The sequence below is a fragment of the Rousettus aegyptiacus genome, unplaced genomic scaffold, assembly GCF_014176215.1.
Source record: "Rousettus aegyptiacus isolate mRouAeg1 unplaced genomic scaffold, mRouAeg1.p scaffold_m13_p_5, whole genome shotgun sequence".
In the NCBI taxonomy this organism is placed as follows: domain Eukaryota; kingdom Metazoa; phylum Chordata; class Mammalia; order Chiroptera; family Pteropodidae; genus Rousettus; species Rousettus aegyptiacus.
The window spans coordinates 52915725-52928753 of record NW_023416308.1 but is presented as its reverse complement, the minus strand read 5'-3'; the positions used below and the strand labels follow the sequence as shown (position 1 = coordinate 52928753).

Genomic DNA, 13029 nt, shown 5'->3' with positions numbered 1-13029 from the left:
TAAATGAAATTGAAACTAGAACAATAGAGGAAAATCAACAAAACCAAAAGGTTGTTCTATCAAAATATTGATAAAATTGGCCAACTTTAAAAAAAATTAGGAATAAAAGAGAAGAGAAATTATTATAATCAGAAATTAAAGAGAGTACAAAACTACTGATTTTATATAACTGTACCAACAAGTTAGAAAACAAATAAAATGAAAAAATTCCTAGAAAGACACAAATTAGTAAAACAGATACAAAAAGAAAGAGAATATGCACATAAATTTATAACAAGAGATTGAATTAGTAACACAAAATATTGCAACCTTCCACAAAGAAAATCCAAGAATAGATGGAATCATTGGTGAATTCAACCAAATGTTTAAAAAACTAAATATTTTCACCAATTCTTTAAAAAACAGAGGAAAATGGATCATTTCACAACTCATTTTATGAGACTAGTATTATATCAAAACCAGGCAAATATATCACATGAAAAGAAAACTACATAGGTGTAAAAATCTTGAACAAAATACTAGCAAAACAAATCCACCAACTTATAAAAAGTATTATACAGTTACCAAGTTAGATCTGTTTTAGTAACACAAGATTATTTCAACATATGAAAATCAATTAATATAATATATATTATTACTAAAATAAAATGCAAAACCCACATGTTTCAAAGGACACTATCAAGAAGGTAAAAAAAAAAATAGCTCACAGAATAGGAGAAAATACTTTAAAATCATATTTCTGATAAGTATCTAGTACTCAAAATATATATAGAATACTTACGACTCAACAATAAAAGACAACTAAATTAAAAATGGGCACAGGGTTTGAATTACAATTTCTCCAAAGATTATAATACTTTGTTCATAAGAAAATAAAGCTATACAATTAATTTGGAAATATTTTGACAATTCCATTAAAACTAAACAAAGTCATTATATGATCAAGCAATTCCACAATTATATATATAACTAAAAAAATTAAAACATAATTCTCCCCCAAATGAGGAGTGACTGACTGCTAATGGTTATGGGGTTTCTTTTGGGAATGAGGAAAATGTTCTGGAATTAGTTAGCAGTGGTAGTTTCACAACTTTATAAATATAGTAATCTCTGAGTTGCATACATTAAAAGAGCAAATGTTTGGCAATTGAATTTTATCTCAGTTAAAAAAAATCAATCAAAATGGTGAAAGTCACATTTATGGTTCATACACCTCCAGCTTTAAACAGACATGAATTCCATCCATCTGCCAAGCCCCACAACTCTCTATGGAGCACCCACTGCACTTGAAAAGCCTTCAGTGCCCTGCTACTTACTGCCTTTGGTGAACCTAATTAGGGTCAATCTATCTCCTCTCTAGGTTTTTTTCAGGAACTTTACAGAAAAATCCTCCAAGAAGGCTTTAATTCATATAATAAATTATGTAAGCAAGGGTAATTTCAAGAGAACAACCCAGAACCCAGAAGCATGTGGTCATAATCTAAGGGTACCAGGTGGTCATTAGGCATGTACATGCTGAGGCACCATCAGGGCTACCTGGCACTCCATCTCCGGTCACCTGTACTGGAGTTCTAGGTCACTTTGGCCAGAGATATATTGGAAAAGAAAGCCTTCACAGGGAAGCAACAATGAGCTGATGGGAGATTCAGCAGACTTGCCGGTGCCAGAGTGGTATAATCATCTCTGAGTTACCCCAAGAGGTGCCCAGAAAAACATTTTGAAATGTAGCTGGCACAGCACCAACCAATTGTAACTGAAGCTGTCCATGGAACTAGAACAAGGTCAGGTCCTGGTAGGTCCCCTACCATAGTTATTCATCCTTTAGTTGCTGGAATGTGGGAAGTTGAAGAGGTAATTAGATCAGGGGCCAGGTAGACTGGGTCACATGGTAGAGGGCAAAAGGGGTCTTGCTCAGAGCAATGGGTTTTGATCTACCTACCAATCCAGAGATAGTACAGTGTTTTAATGATCAGAATGACCATACCACTGCCTATGAACTGAATATTAGCACTGATTAAAATATAGCTTGCTAATGGATTCTATACCATGTGGTATGGGAAGGGATGGATCAAGAATAACTCCTAGCATTTGATTTGAGCAAATGGGTGCTGTTAACTAATTATCATGTTGATTAAAGGGAAGTAGAGTGAGGAGGAGTAATGAAGAGCTTTCTGTGGGGTGTATAAATTTTAATAAGTCACAAAAACATATATGTTATATATGTGGCTGATCATTTATCCTGAAATTCTAGTAAAATTGGGGGCTGAAGATACAGCTTTTAGATGATATTTGAGACACTAGGAAAGTGATTGTAGGGAGAGTGTGTAGCTAGATAAAATGGGACTAGGACCAAGCTGTGAAACACTTCAGTATTCAAAAAGAAAAAAGAGAAGCCCACAGAGACTGAGGAACACTGTCCATAGACCTCCCTCATGTCTAACACCAACTGTATGCCTAAGGTGTTCCCCAAACCACACTCAGATATATTTCTCTAGAATGACTCACAGAACTTACTAAAACTTGTTATTTCCTGGAATCAATATGTGGCAATACTTCATGAATACTGTCAACCAGATAAGCTCACCTTAACCCAGTGTCCAATATTTAGATTGTGACTTCACAGTTGACTGGATACTTGGGTGACCAGTAGGCTTCTTAGAGGTAGAGCAGATAGTGCAGGCCCCAAAGCCCCCATCATATATCTCATTGTTAGACTGTCCAGTGGCCAAGGCCCCCTGGTAAACAAAGACACTATTTTTAAACAGGACATTCCAAGGACCTAGATACCATCTCCCAGTAGTGTAGGACAAAGGCCAGAACTCTCCTTGGGTGAGATTAATGTTACTACACAGAGCCAATAAATAGACTGGAGTGGTAAAGGCAGAAAGGAAACCTCAGAATGGTATGGTTTCATGATAGCCAAGAGATGAGACAATATTTTAAGAAGAGGAAGTATTCAATTATTTCAAATTCTATTGGAGGTTTAATAAAGATGAGAACAGGGATGTGAACATCAGATAAACTCCCGTGGCCACTGGTAACTTTGAAAAAGAAGTTTCAGTGGTGTGGTAAGACCTGGATATATGGAAAGAGAGACAGTGAGTACAGAGTATGAAAGGAGACAGTGGAATTGGACAGTAGCAAAAAGGAAAAATGGGGTTATGATGATAAGAGATGGTTAATTTTTGAGTTTGCTTATACATTATTATAAAATATTGAGTAGGTAAAGAGTTCCTGAAATGCAGAAGGAAAGAATGTCTACAGAAGCTGAGTCAAGGAGATAACAGGAGGTGATGAATTCAAGAGTTGAAGAAGAGAGGATTGGGGAGCAGGACTGCTTCATTCATCCTAAACATGAAGGCCATGGTGACGGAAGCTGAAGGAGTACTTTTGTTTTCTATTGGTTTCTATTATAACAATAAAGTGTGAGGTGAGGTTATTAGATAAAAGTAAAATGGGAGATGGTGTCATTTTCAGGTTTGACAACAGAAAAGTAGGTATAAAATAGTTGTCTCCAAAGTAGAGAAAGTAAACTCACTAAGTAAATGATGAGGCTGTCTGGAAGTGTTGAGTACCTCATTGATTGTGCAATAAAGAATTCAAGCTGACACTATCAGCAAAGTGATATTGTGTACCTATAAGTTATTCCCTATAACTGCAATGGAGGAAGGAAAGGGACAGTTGGGGATATTTACAAGAAAGTGATTGTAATGATGTACTGTGACATCTGCACTGTGTAGGTAGGGATGAAAGAGAAGGGAGTTGGGAGCTGCACTGGGTGAAAATTGATTGGAGGACTCAGTAAAGCAGTTTCAGTCACTGCCATTTGATGTCTCTGTTGAAAACTGATTCAACACTTTCTGTAGATGCTTGTGCATTGACACAGAAATGACTTGGTTTACCTAGATGTCAGTACAAAACACCATATGCTTGGTCTCTCAGTTAGCATCATTTTTGGTTCACATTTACATGCTTAGCCACTATCCCCAAAGTTCAACCATTGTGCTAAAGTATTTAAGGCTCAAAATGGCTTCTAGTCTATGCTACACTTGGACAAAACTAGCTCTCCTGCAAAACATAGCCTGGTCTTGGTCTTCTCTTTGATCCATAGTTTCCTTTCTTGGCCATCTTAAGATTATCCCAGTTCCTCCAAATGATTCTAATTGTATAACTTCCACAAGAAAAGGTTCATGTGTTGGATCTAGTATTGTTTTACTTTTAGTATCTCCCTCCTTCATGTACTTAGTGAACTGCTTATGTTGCCAAAGGAGTTAATTCATTGATATGATAATACCAGAATAACTTGGAAAACAAAAAGAACCTTTTAGAAATGAAATAGATCATAATTTTCTACATGGCAGTGACCATCTTTGCACGGCATGGAGTTAAGGTTAAGTTCATTGTGTGTGTATATGTTTATATATATGTGTGTGTATGTTTGTGTGTGTGTATGTGTGTGAGAGAGAGAGAGAGAGAGAGAGAGAGAGAGAGAGAGAGAGAAACAGAGACAGAGAGAGAGACAGAGTAAGATAAAGAGAGAGAGAGAGAAAGATAGAGAGACAGAGAGACAGAGAAACAGAGACAGAGACAGAGAGAGAAAGACAGAGAGAAAGAGAAAGTGACTGACAATCCTCAGAAATGGGCTCTCCAGATGCTTTGAACCAAGGATTAGTATAAAAACAAAGGGGCAAGGTATGCCCTCAGCAAGATTGTCAGAACCTGGTTTACTAACCAAAATCACTAGTGCTCTTGTTAGATCAACTAGCAAATCATTATTATAACAATGACTAAAATATTCTTTCATAATTCTTAGGGTTGCTCAAAGAGTGTTCTGTTAAATTTTTTCTGGTTGAAAGATAAACCATTTTAATTTAAATACACATCGAACTCTGCAAATTAAAGAATAGGCTCTCTAGTTAAACACATGATTTTTATAATAAAAAATGATGATATTCTGCTGATTGATTTTTAATCTTATAAGTCACAAAAAATCTTGTTGACTAAGAAGTCAATCAATGGTTTAAAATAACTTCGACTTGGTGGAAACATCAAAGATTAAGACATTTGTAAATCTGGATTCTATAGGCTAAATTACAATTGAACTTCTGTTAGAAAAATATTCCCTCTTTCACTTGACACTAATTGGCAAAACTGTCGAAAATCTTAGCAGTGAATCAAAAGGTGAAAGTTCTTTGCTATACACATACATAACACACGGGTAAAAAACACCTTTAGCCTTTCTGCTGATGGGCTTATTTTGTGCATGGAAAATTAAATTTACCTGGGTTGTATGCGTGACTCTCTATATTTATTTGTGTACAGAATCGGATATGAGAAACGTATTTTTTAGGTAATATAATATACACATTTATTATTTATTGTGATGTTGTTTAAACAACCAAACAACCAAATCTCTTGTTAAGAAATATCTAAATGACTGGAAATAATTGAGCTGACTTTTCTAAACCAGAATAGCTAGGCTCGAATTGATGATATTGATGCTCTGAAAATTCTGATTTGTTTGTATCCATTTACTGTAACTAAACTGAAGAAACCCTAGTTTTTAGGTCATATATTGTTCATGACAAAATTGCACATGGAGTTTACATATTAGTTCTGTCTAATATATTATGGGAACATAATATATCTCTTTATGGACAGAAATGTCAATTATAGTAATTACAATAATAGAGTTATATTTATGTTTTGCATATATTCTAATAGTATTAAGATATCTGGAAAATTATAAATTTAGTAAATTTAGCTAAAGACGAAATACTCCTCAGCTGTCATAGAGATTTATAGAGGCAGAAAAAAAGGCAAAATATATTAATAATTCCATTCTTTCCTCTGTAAAATATTACTATTTTACTTTTCAAATATCACATATAAAATATGCTAAAATTAATAGATTATATAAAAATATTTACAAATCCTCTCCCTAGGTCAAGCACATAAAGCCTAGCAATTACTGTGAAAATAAGCCCTCTATTCTGCCTAACATGCCTGCTCACAAATGCACATCCCCCCAGCCACCAAAGAGCTATCTGACCTTAGGAAAATCAACTAATGACAAACTAAAATTAGCAACCACATGTCCTTTGCCTAAAGCAAGCCACAGCTGAAGGATGTGGGAGGTCTACTCTAACTTAAAATTGTGCCCAAGAGTTGATTAGTTGTATATTTGTTGCAAGTATTAGTTTTTACTACTACATAAGATTACCAACAAACCATGAGGCTCAAATAAACCTTGAGAGTTTAAGAAATCCTTATCTCTGCCTCCAGGTAGAACAGTTTGGAAATATTATAGGAAGATTAAAAAACTTCTCAGCATTGGTTTTCTTCCTTGAATACCAATTTTCTTCTTTGTAAAGCCATAGATGAATCAGTAATCACTATAGAAAACTTCAAAGGCTCATGGAAATATGAACTATAAGTAGAAAGACTGTATTCCTGAAAGACCTTGTATAGCCACTCAAATGGAAGCACCAAAGAAGATTGTCTCTGACTCAAATAGGATAACAGAAATCAGTAAAACTCAAATGACAGCAAAGTTTCAAGTCTATATTCTTTGATTTGTTTGTTTTTTAAGCTTCCAGTTTTCTTTTAGTTCATCTTTATAAAAGCAATTTTAAAATTGTTTTTTAACACTAAAAATATTTTTGGATATATACCAATTAATTTGGCAGTGTTTTGTTTTTTCCTTTTACCTTACTCTTATTTATTTAAATCCCTGTTTTGTTTTCAGACTAGTGTCTAATGATAACCTGAATAATAATATAAGTATTAATAGAGATAATGTTTATCCTCCAATTTTGTGTCAAACTCTATGCTAAAGTCCTTACATCATTGGTTTCCAAACTTTGTAATATATTAGAATCACCTGGGGAGCTTTGAAAAGCCCCAAAGCCCAGGTTGTACCCCATAACGATGAAATCAGAATGTTAAGATGTGGGAACCAGGTCCCAGTATTTGTTGCAATGCTGTTATATCTCACTTCATCTTCTAGACAGTCTTCTGAAATAATGTAACTATGGTGGCTGCCTAGGCAGCTAAGTGTGCCTGCTCTCGTGTTAAACCGTCTGGCGCTGATTACAGGCTCCATCATTTTTGTGCTCTGTAATATTGGACGCTATCTAATCTCACTGTGTCTAAGTTTTTTTTTTATTTGTATGATGAGAATAATAAATAGGAACTACCTTCCAGTATTTGTTGAAGGTATATGTAATGAAGGTAAACTGCTAAACACAAAATTACTATATTTATTACCCTATCCTGCTTTGTAGATGAAGAAAGTTAAGCATAGAAAGTTATGTAACTTGCTCAAGTTTACACAAATAAAGGTTCCAGCCTGAAGGAATACAGTCCAAGCCTTCACTATATCCTAATTTTAGATAGCAACTATTTTTTCAGAATATGTAATTCTCACTTCTCTGATCTATGTAAAAAGGTGGAACCTAGAGATGGGTTCCCCAAAATCCTTGGTTAAAACACCCAGGTAACGGTAGTTATATAGACCTAGTTTCATCACCTTATACCAGGTGACTGCAGAGCTAGCTACTAGCTGCTCACTTCTCATAAATCCAAGTTAACTACATCAATTTAAATGATAAGCACTCAGGAAACATGATTGTTTTATTAACTGGACTCTAATTTCTACTTATCTCCTGTGAAGTACGGACACTAACTATAAAGCCTGTGGTATTTTTATCTTGTGTCCATTGTGGTATATTACTGTCTTTAATTTTCAGAAGAGTAAGAGAAATAGATTTCCTTAAATAAAAGACTGTGAAGGAGGTTCCATTTATTTCTGAGTAGTTCTCAACTATAAAATGACTAGGTAGCTTTTTAAAATATTGATAACTATACCTCAGACTTAGAAATACTGATTTAATTAATTGGGGGGGGGTCCACACATCTTCACATTTTAATAACATCCATTTGATTCAAAAGTATAGTCAGTGTTAAGGTTCACTATGTATTGTAAAGCTTCACGATTTTAAGTACAAGCTGCAAATGTCCCCGAGTCTAAAGCTCTCCTTGTCAGCACCACCAAATATCAATAGGTAGTGCTTCGGTTACTATTTACCCATTATTTTCAATGTTTATAGCAAGTTATCAACACTGGATTTGAAGAGTGATTGGCTTATTAAACTCCTATAATTTGTTGTTGTTTTCTGTTTTTGTTGTTGTTGTTGTTTACTTCCTTTTTTCATGTTGTAGGAACAGTGGCTTTTGTTAAAGATCCTGTTGGAAAGTTTAAATCCCTTAACCTCATAAAAATTCCCAATAAATAGACATGAATAAACAGAAGTAATAGGGTTTGGAATAAGATAGAAATGGAATTTAATTCCGTTTCTAGAATTTGCTAGCCATGTGGTCTTGTATAAGATTCTTAACTTCCCAAAGTTCCCTTTAATGTAAAATTGAGATAAAATCTATCCCACGGATTTGTTTGTTTCATGATTAATAATATTGTGTGATATACTACTTAACCCAGTACTGGATCATTACAAGATCTCGAATGTTACTTGTCATTGGTATTGTATTATAATTTAGCATGATAAGTATGGAAAGAGATAATTCTCAAGGGAACTGTAAGAGAATAGAAGTGAGACTCTCATAATCAATAGATTAAGGAAGGACACTTTTATGGAAGACATATTATTCACTAATTTATAGAGTCTAATACAAAATTTTATGATGTTTCTCTGAAGTCAGCTTGCTAAAGTATACCTTTAATTATGAGTACACTTATAACAACATCACCTTCAGTTTATTTTCCGGGTATTATAGAGTTGTCAAGTTAAAAATTAAATCATCTATAAAACTCTTGACCTGCTATGACCTCATATGCTGTCTATATAACCACAGCAAATGAAGAAACAAAAAATAAAATAAAAACTATTATGAAACAGTATATGATACTTATAAATCACACTTAAGGTTGCTTTGTTAAGTATGCCTCCCATAACAGACCTTTGGAGTTATTAGGTGAATCGTATTGGATATTTCCCCAAGTTCCATATGTATGAAAATTCTGCCACTATTATTTCTTTAAATTAAAGTTTTTTCACTTTATACCTAGAAAAAAGAACAAAAGAAAACAGACCTTATTCAAACTCTTGTAGAACAGTCGCAGTAACATGCTTTAGTGAAAACCTCTGTAAAGTTTTGCACTTCCTACGTAAAGATCAGAGCACTGTACTGTTTTACCCATGAAATCCATTATCTCTTTATTTTTACTTACCTATTTGTTTATAAGTATTTATATAGTCAAGTATTATCCTGTAATTATTATTTCTCAAGTCACTTTTCTTCCACTCCCACAAGGTTTTAATTCTGTGAGCTTTTATAATAACCTCTCAATTTAAAGCCCCCCTCCCCCGTTTTTTTTTCATAACACATTTGCTGATTAACCTGATCTTACAATTAAAATATCATTGTCAAATTGTCAGCATTTAAAGCATCAATCTTGTGAGATGTGTCTTTGTAGAAAAGGTTTGGAAATTATGAAGAAACTATCATGTCTATATTTTAACGCTGTTTTCTGCCATTTTTTTTTTCAAATTTTTTAGAAGGTAGAAATGCTAGTTTATTTAAAAAGACAGTCTTTCTCTTTGTCCTCAAAGGTGGCTGAGCAGCCTCCCCTGCAAACGCAGATATACAGGTCTTTGTGGAAACCCTGATGGGCAAGACCATAATACTTGAGGTCCATCCAAGTGACACCACTGAAAATGTTAAAGCTAAAATCCAAGACAGAGACAGCACCCACCTAACCAGAAGAGCCTGATTTTTGTGGGCAAACAGCTGGAGGATGGCCGCATTCTCTCAGACTATAATATCTAGAAAGAGCTCATCTTGCACATGGTGCTTCGTCTTTGGGGTAGCATCATTGAGCCCTCCCTCTGCCAGCTCACCCAGAAGTACAGCTGCGACAAGACAATCTGTTGAAAGTGTCAAGCCTGCCTGCATCCCCGTGTTGTCAACTGCCGCAAGAAGTGGGGCCACACCAACAACCTACTCCCCAAGAAGGTCAAAAAAGGCCTCTCCCCCACCTTCTCAGCCCACAAGGCAGCCATCTTCTCAAACCCCTCGGTCCAGGGGACTCAATAAAGTTTTTCTTTCATTGACTAGAAAAATAAAAATTTAAATTTAAAAATTAAAAAAAAATTAAAAAGTCTTATTTTGAACACTTCTCAAGACTTCCTACAACATATTAAATATTTGTAGTAAATAGTACAAAGGAATTAATGGATGGCTGCCCCTCCAGGAAAGATATAGCCCAGGTTGAGGGAATAGCTATAATAAGTTATACCATTTCAAATGTAAGATCAGGTAATAGCTTCATATTCTATAATTATTTTCCTTTTTCCTCAGGAAGTGAGAAACTGTATTTTCACAAGGTCAAGATCTGACTTCATTAGAGAATTTTTTTTCTATGAGAGGGAAGTATATTAATTGTTTATTCCTTGGATTATTGAAACCTACATAGGACTTTTTTAGCAAAGTTAGAACAGACAGCAACATAGAGTTGCAAGCTGGCACCTACATGCTATCATCTTTTTGGCATCAAAGCATATAAGCAAAGAAAGAGATTTAAGGCAAGTTCCAAATGAGCAGCAAGCTTCTTTCTCTTTAGTTCATTACTCCATTCCTGGATTTTAGAACAATATCTAGGACATAGTAAATATTCAGCAAATGTTCATTAAAAGAACAAGGTAAAGATTTCTACTTATTGCAAAATGTAAAATATACTCTTAATCTTATGAATGATTAATAGACATTGCAATTTCTATTGGGAAGGGCACTAAATTTGCACTTAGGAGTTTGATTTTTTTTAATGACATATTTGGCAATCTGGTCTTTGTCTACCTCTTGAATCACTCTTTTCTTGCTCGATCTACTCTAGACAAACTCTTTTCCTTTCCTGTCATTGAAATCTTAACCTTTCCCCTCTTTAAGATCTTAACACTTAATGTTCCATTGACTTGGAAGGCTTTTTTCAGCTCTTAACTCAGCCAACTCCTTCTCAACCTTTGTTCTCTACTCCAGGTTCACCTCCTCTGAGATATCTTCTGTAACTGCATATGTCAAGTACTACACCATGTGCTCCAATTTCCAGTACACTTATTTGCTTCATAACTTTTACCACAATCTGACATGATATTGTTGTACTATTTGTTTACATGTTTTTGTTTATTTGTCACCATCCATTTTACAGTGTCGCCTCTGACAACAGGACACATTTTATCTTATTCTTCTCAGTCTCTTTAGCACCTAGAACATCAGAAACCTTATAATGCATGTTTAATAAAATAATGTTAATTTTTTACCTATTTATGTTTAGATTTAATAAATACATTTAACTTTTAAACTATGTTAAGAGAATAATTTGTCTTTTTTTTTCTCCTTTAGGTTTACATGAGAAAAACTTCACTTGGTGAATTATTAATCATCTGGAGGAAACACAATACAGAGGAGAAAAAATCTGCCTTATGTGGGTGTGATTTTTGTGAATCCAAGTTTCTAAGTGCCATAGAAGTTTTTACATTGCTGTAAACACAATCATTGTTAGATTACGTTTCTGACTATTCAATACATATGTAAGGATAAACAATGAAAGAATTAGGCAAATTGTTGAGCAGTCATCAAATATACATGTCTAGAATCCTATAGAAAAGTAGATCTGTAGTATTTATGTTTTTTGAAATGCATGGTATCATGGAAAATGAACTGAACTGAAATAAAGTTATAATCAAACATAGGCCTTTTACTCCAAAATCTGCTATTTGGTCATTGTGCAGCTAAGGTAAATTTAAAATAACATTTTGGAGCTCTTATATCTTCCATTCATTAGAAGCTTTAAACAATTGACAATAACTTTTTACATTGTCAAATAGGATAGCTGTTAATTCAAGATAGAATTAATAGGTGAGGTAAAGCTAGGCTTTACTTATTTGCTATGATATGAGAGTTAAGAATATTTCATCCAAGCAACAGATAGTTCATTTTTTTTCTCTTGATTATACAATATTCTTTGGTTTAATGGCAACATTTTCTCTTTCTTTTAGACTCAGAGCAATCTCACAATAAGTCTGCATTTGTGGATTACATATTATTATTATTACATATATCCCATTGCTCTTTATTCCACAAAGACTGTTCCACATATCACTGCCAGATTAGAAAGGCCTGTCTTCCTTTTATTTAAGAGTGACCAATATTAGACACATAAATTGTGATTCCATGGAAGAAAGTACCAAAATGGTAAAAGAATTATCATCTGATGCTAGAATTTCTTCTGGGAAGTTATTAGGTAGTCTGTAACTTGTTGAAGAGGACAAATGGACAACTGGTTCCATTTGTCCTCTTCAACAAGTTACAGACTACCTAATAACTTCCCAGACCTTAATACTCTTCATCTTTCAGAGTGGCACCTGAAGATTGATTCATAAATGGTTCCGTGGCTGACTGTTAACCCAACTGATTCTTTGTCTGATATCTATTACTGTTAACAAATCTTATTTTTAGGATATTGTGTATTTTCCTCTGGTGAAGTTTTCACTAAAGGTGTTATTGGAGTAATGAAAGGATGGAGAACTGGGGCTTCATTAAAATTATAAAACAAGTCTCTTGACTATCTCTATGACTACTAACTAATAATTGTTTATTTGTGTAAATAACATGCATGTATTATGTGTTTATGAGTTAAGAAAAACCCAGTCCACTCTCCTGTGTTTTCCCTTTATTCTCGTACTACTACCACACTAACAACGCTTTTGAGATGTGTGGAAGTTTTTCCCTATCGATCAATTCTCTGACATTAGCTGGGTGTCTCACAGTTTAACTCAATTGTGAAACTATCTACATGAAGATAGCTGCAGGTGCTACAGCTATTTGAAGTGTCCCCCACTTCAAATGCCAATTGTAAACAGTAGGTCTCCAGGTTACTCACAATCTCTGTCTGACTTGGCTACAAATCAGAAGTTATGTTAGGTCCAATTAATTTGATAGAGCATCTCACAG

General features: G+C 34.3%; 1 pseudogene; it reads left to right on the top strand.

The window, feature by feature from the left end:
* Nucleotides 1-10133, top strand: part of LOC107504288 — a 30706-nt pseudogene extending 20573 nt beyond the window's left edge.
* Nucleotides 10134-13029: the final 2896 nt, after the last annotated feature.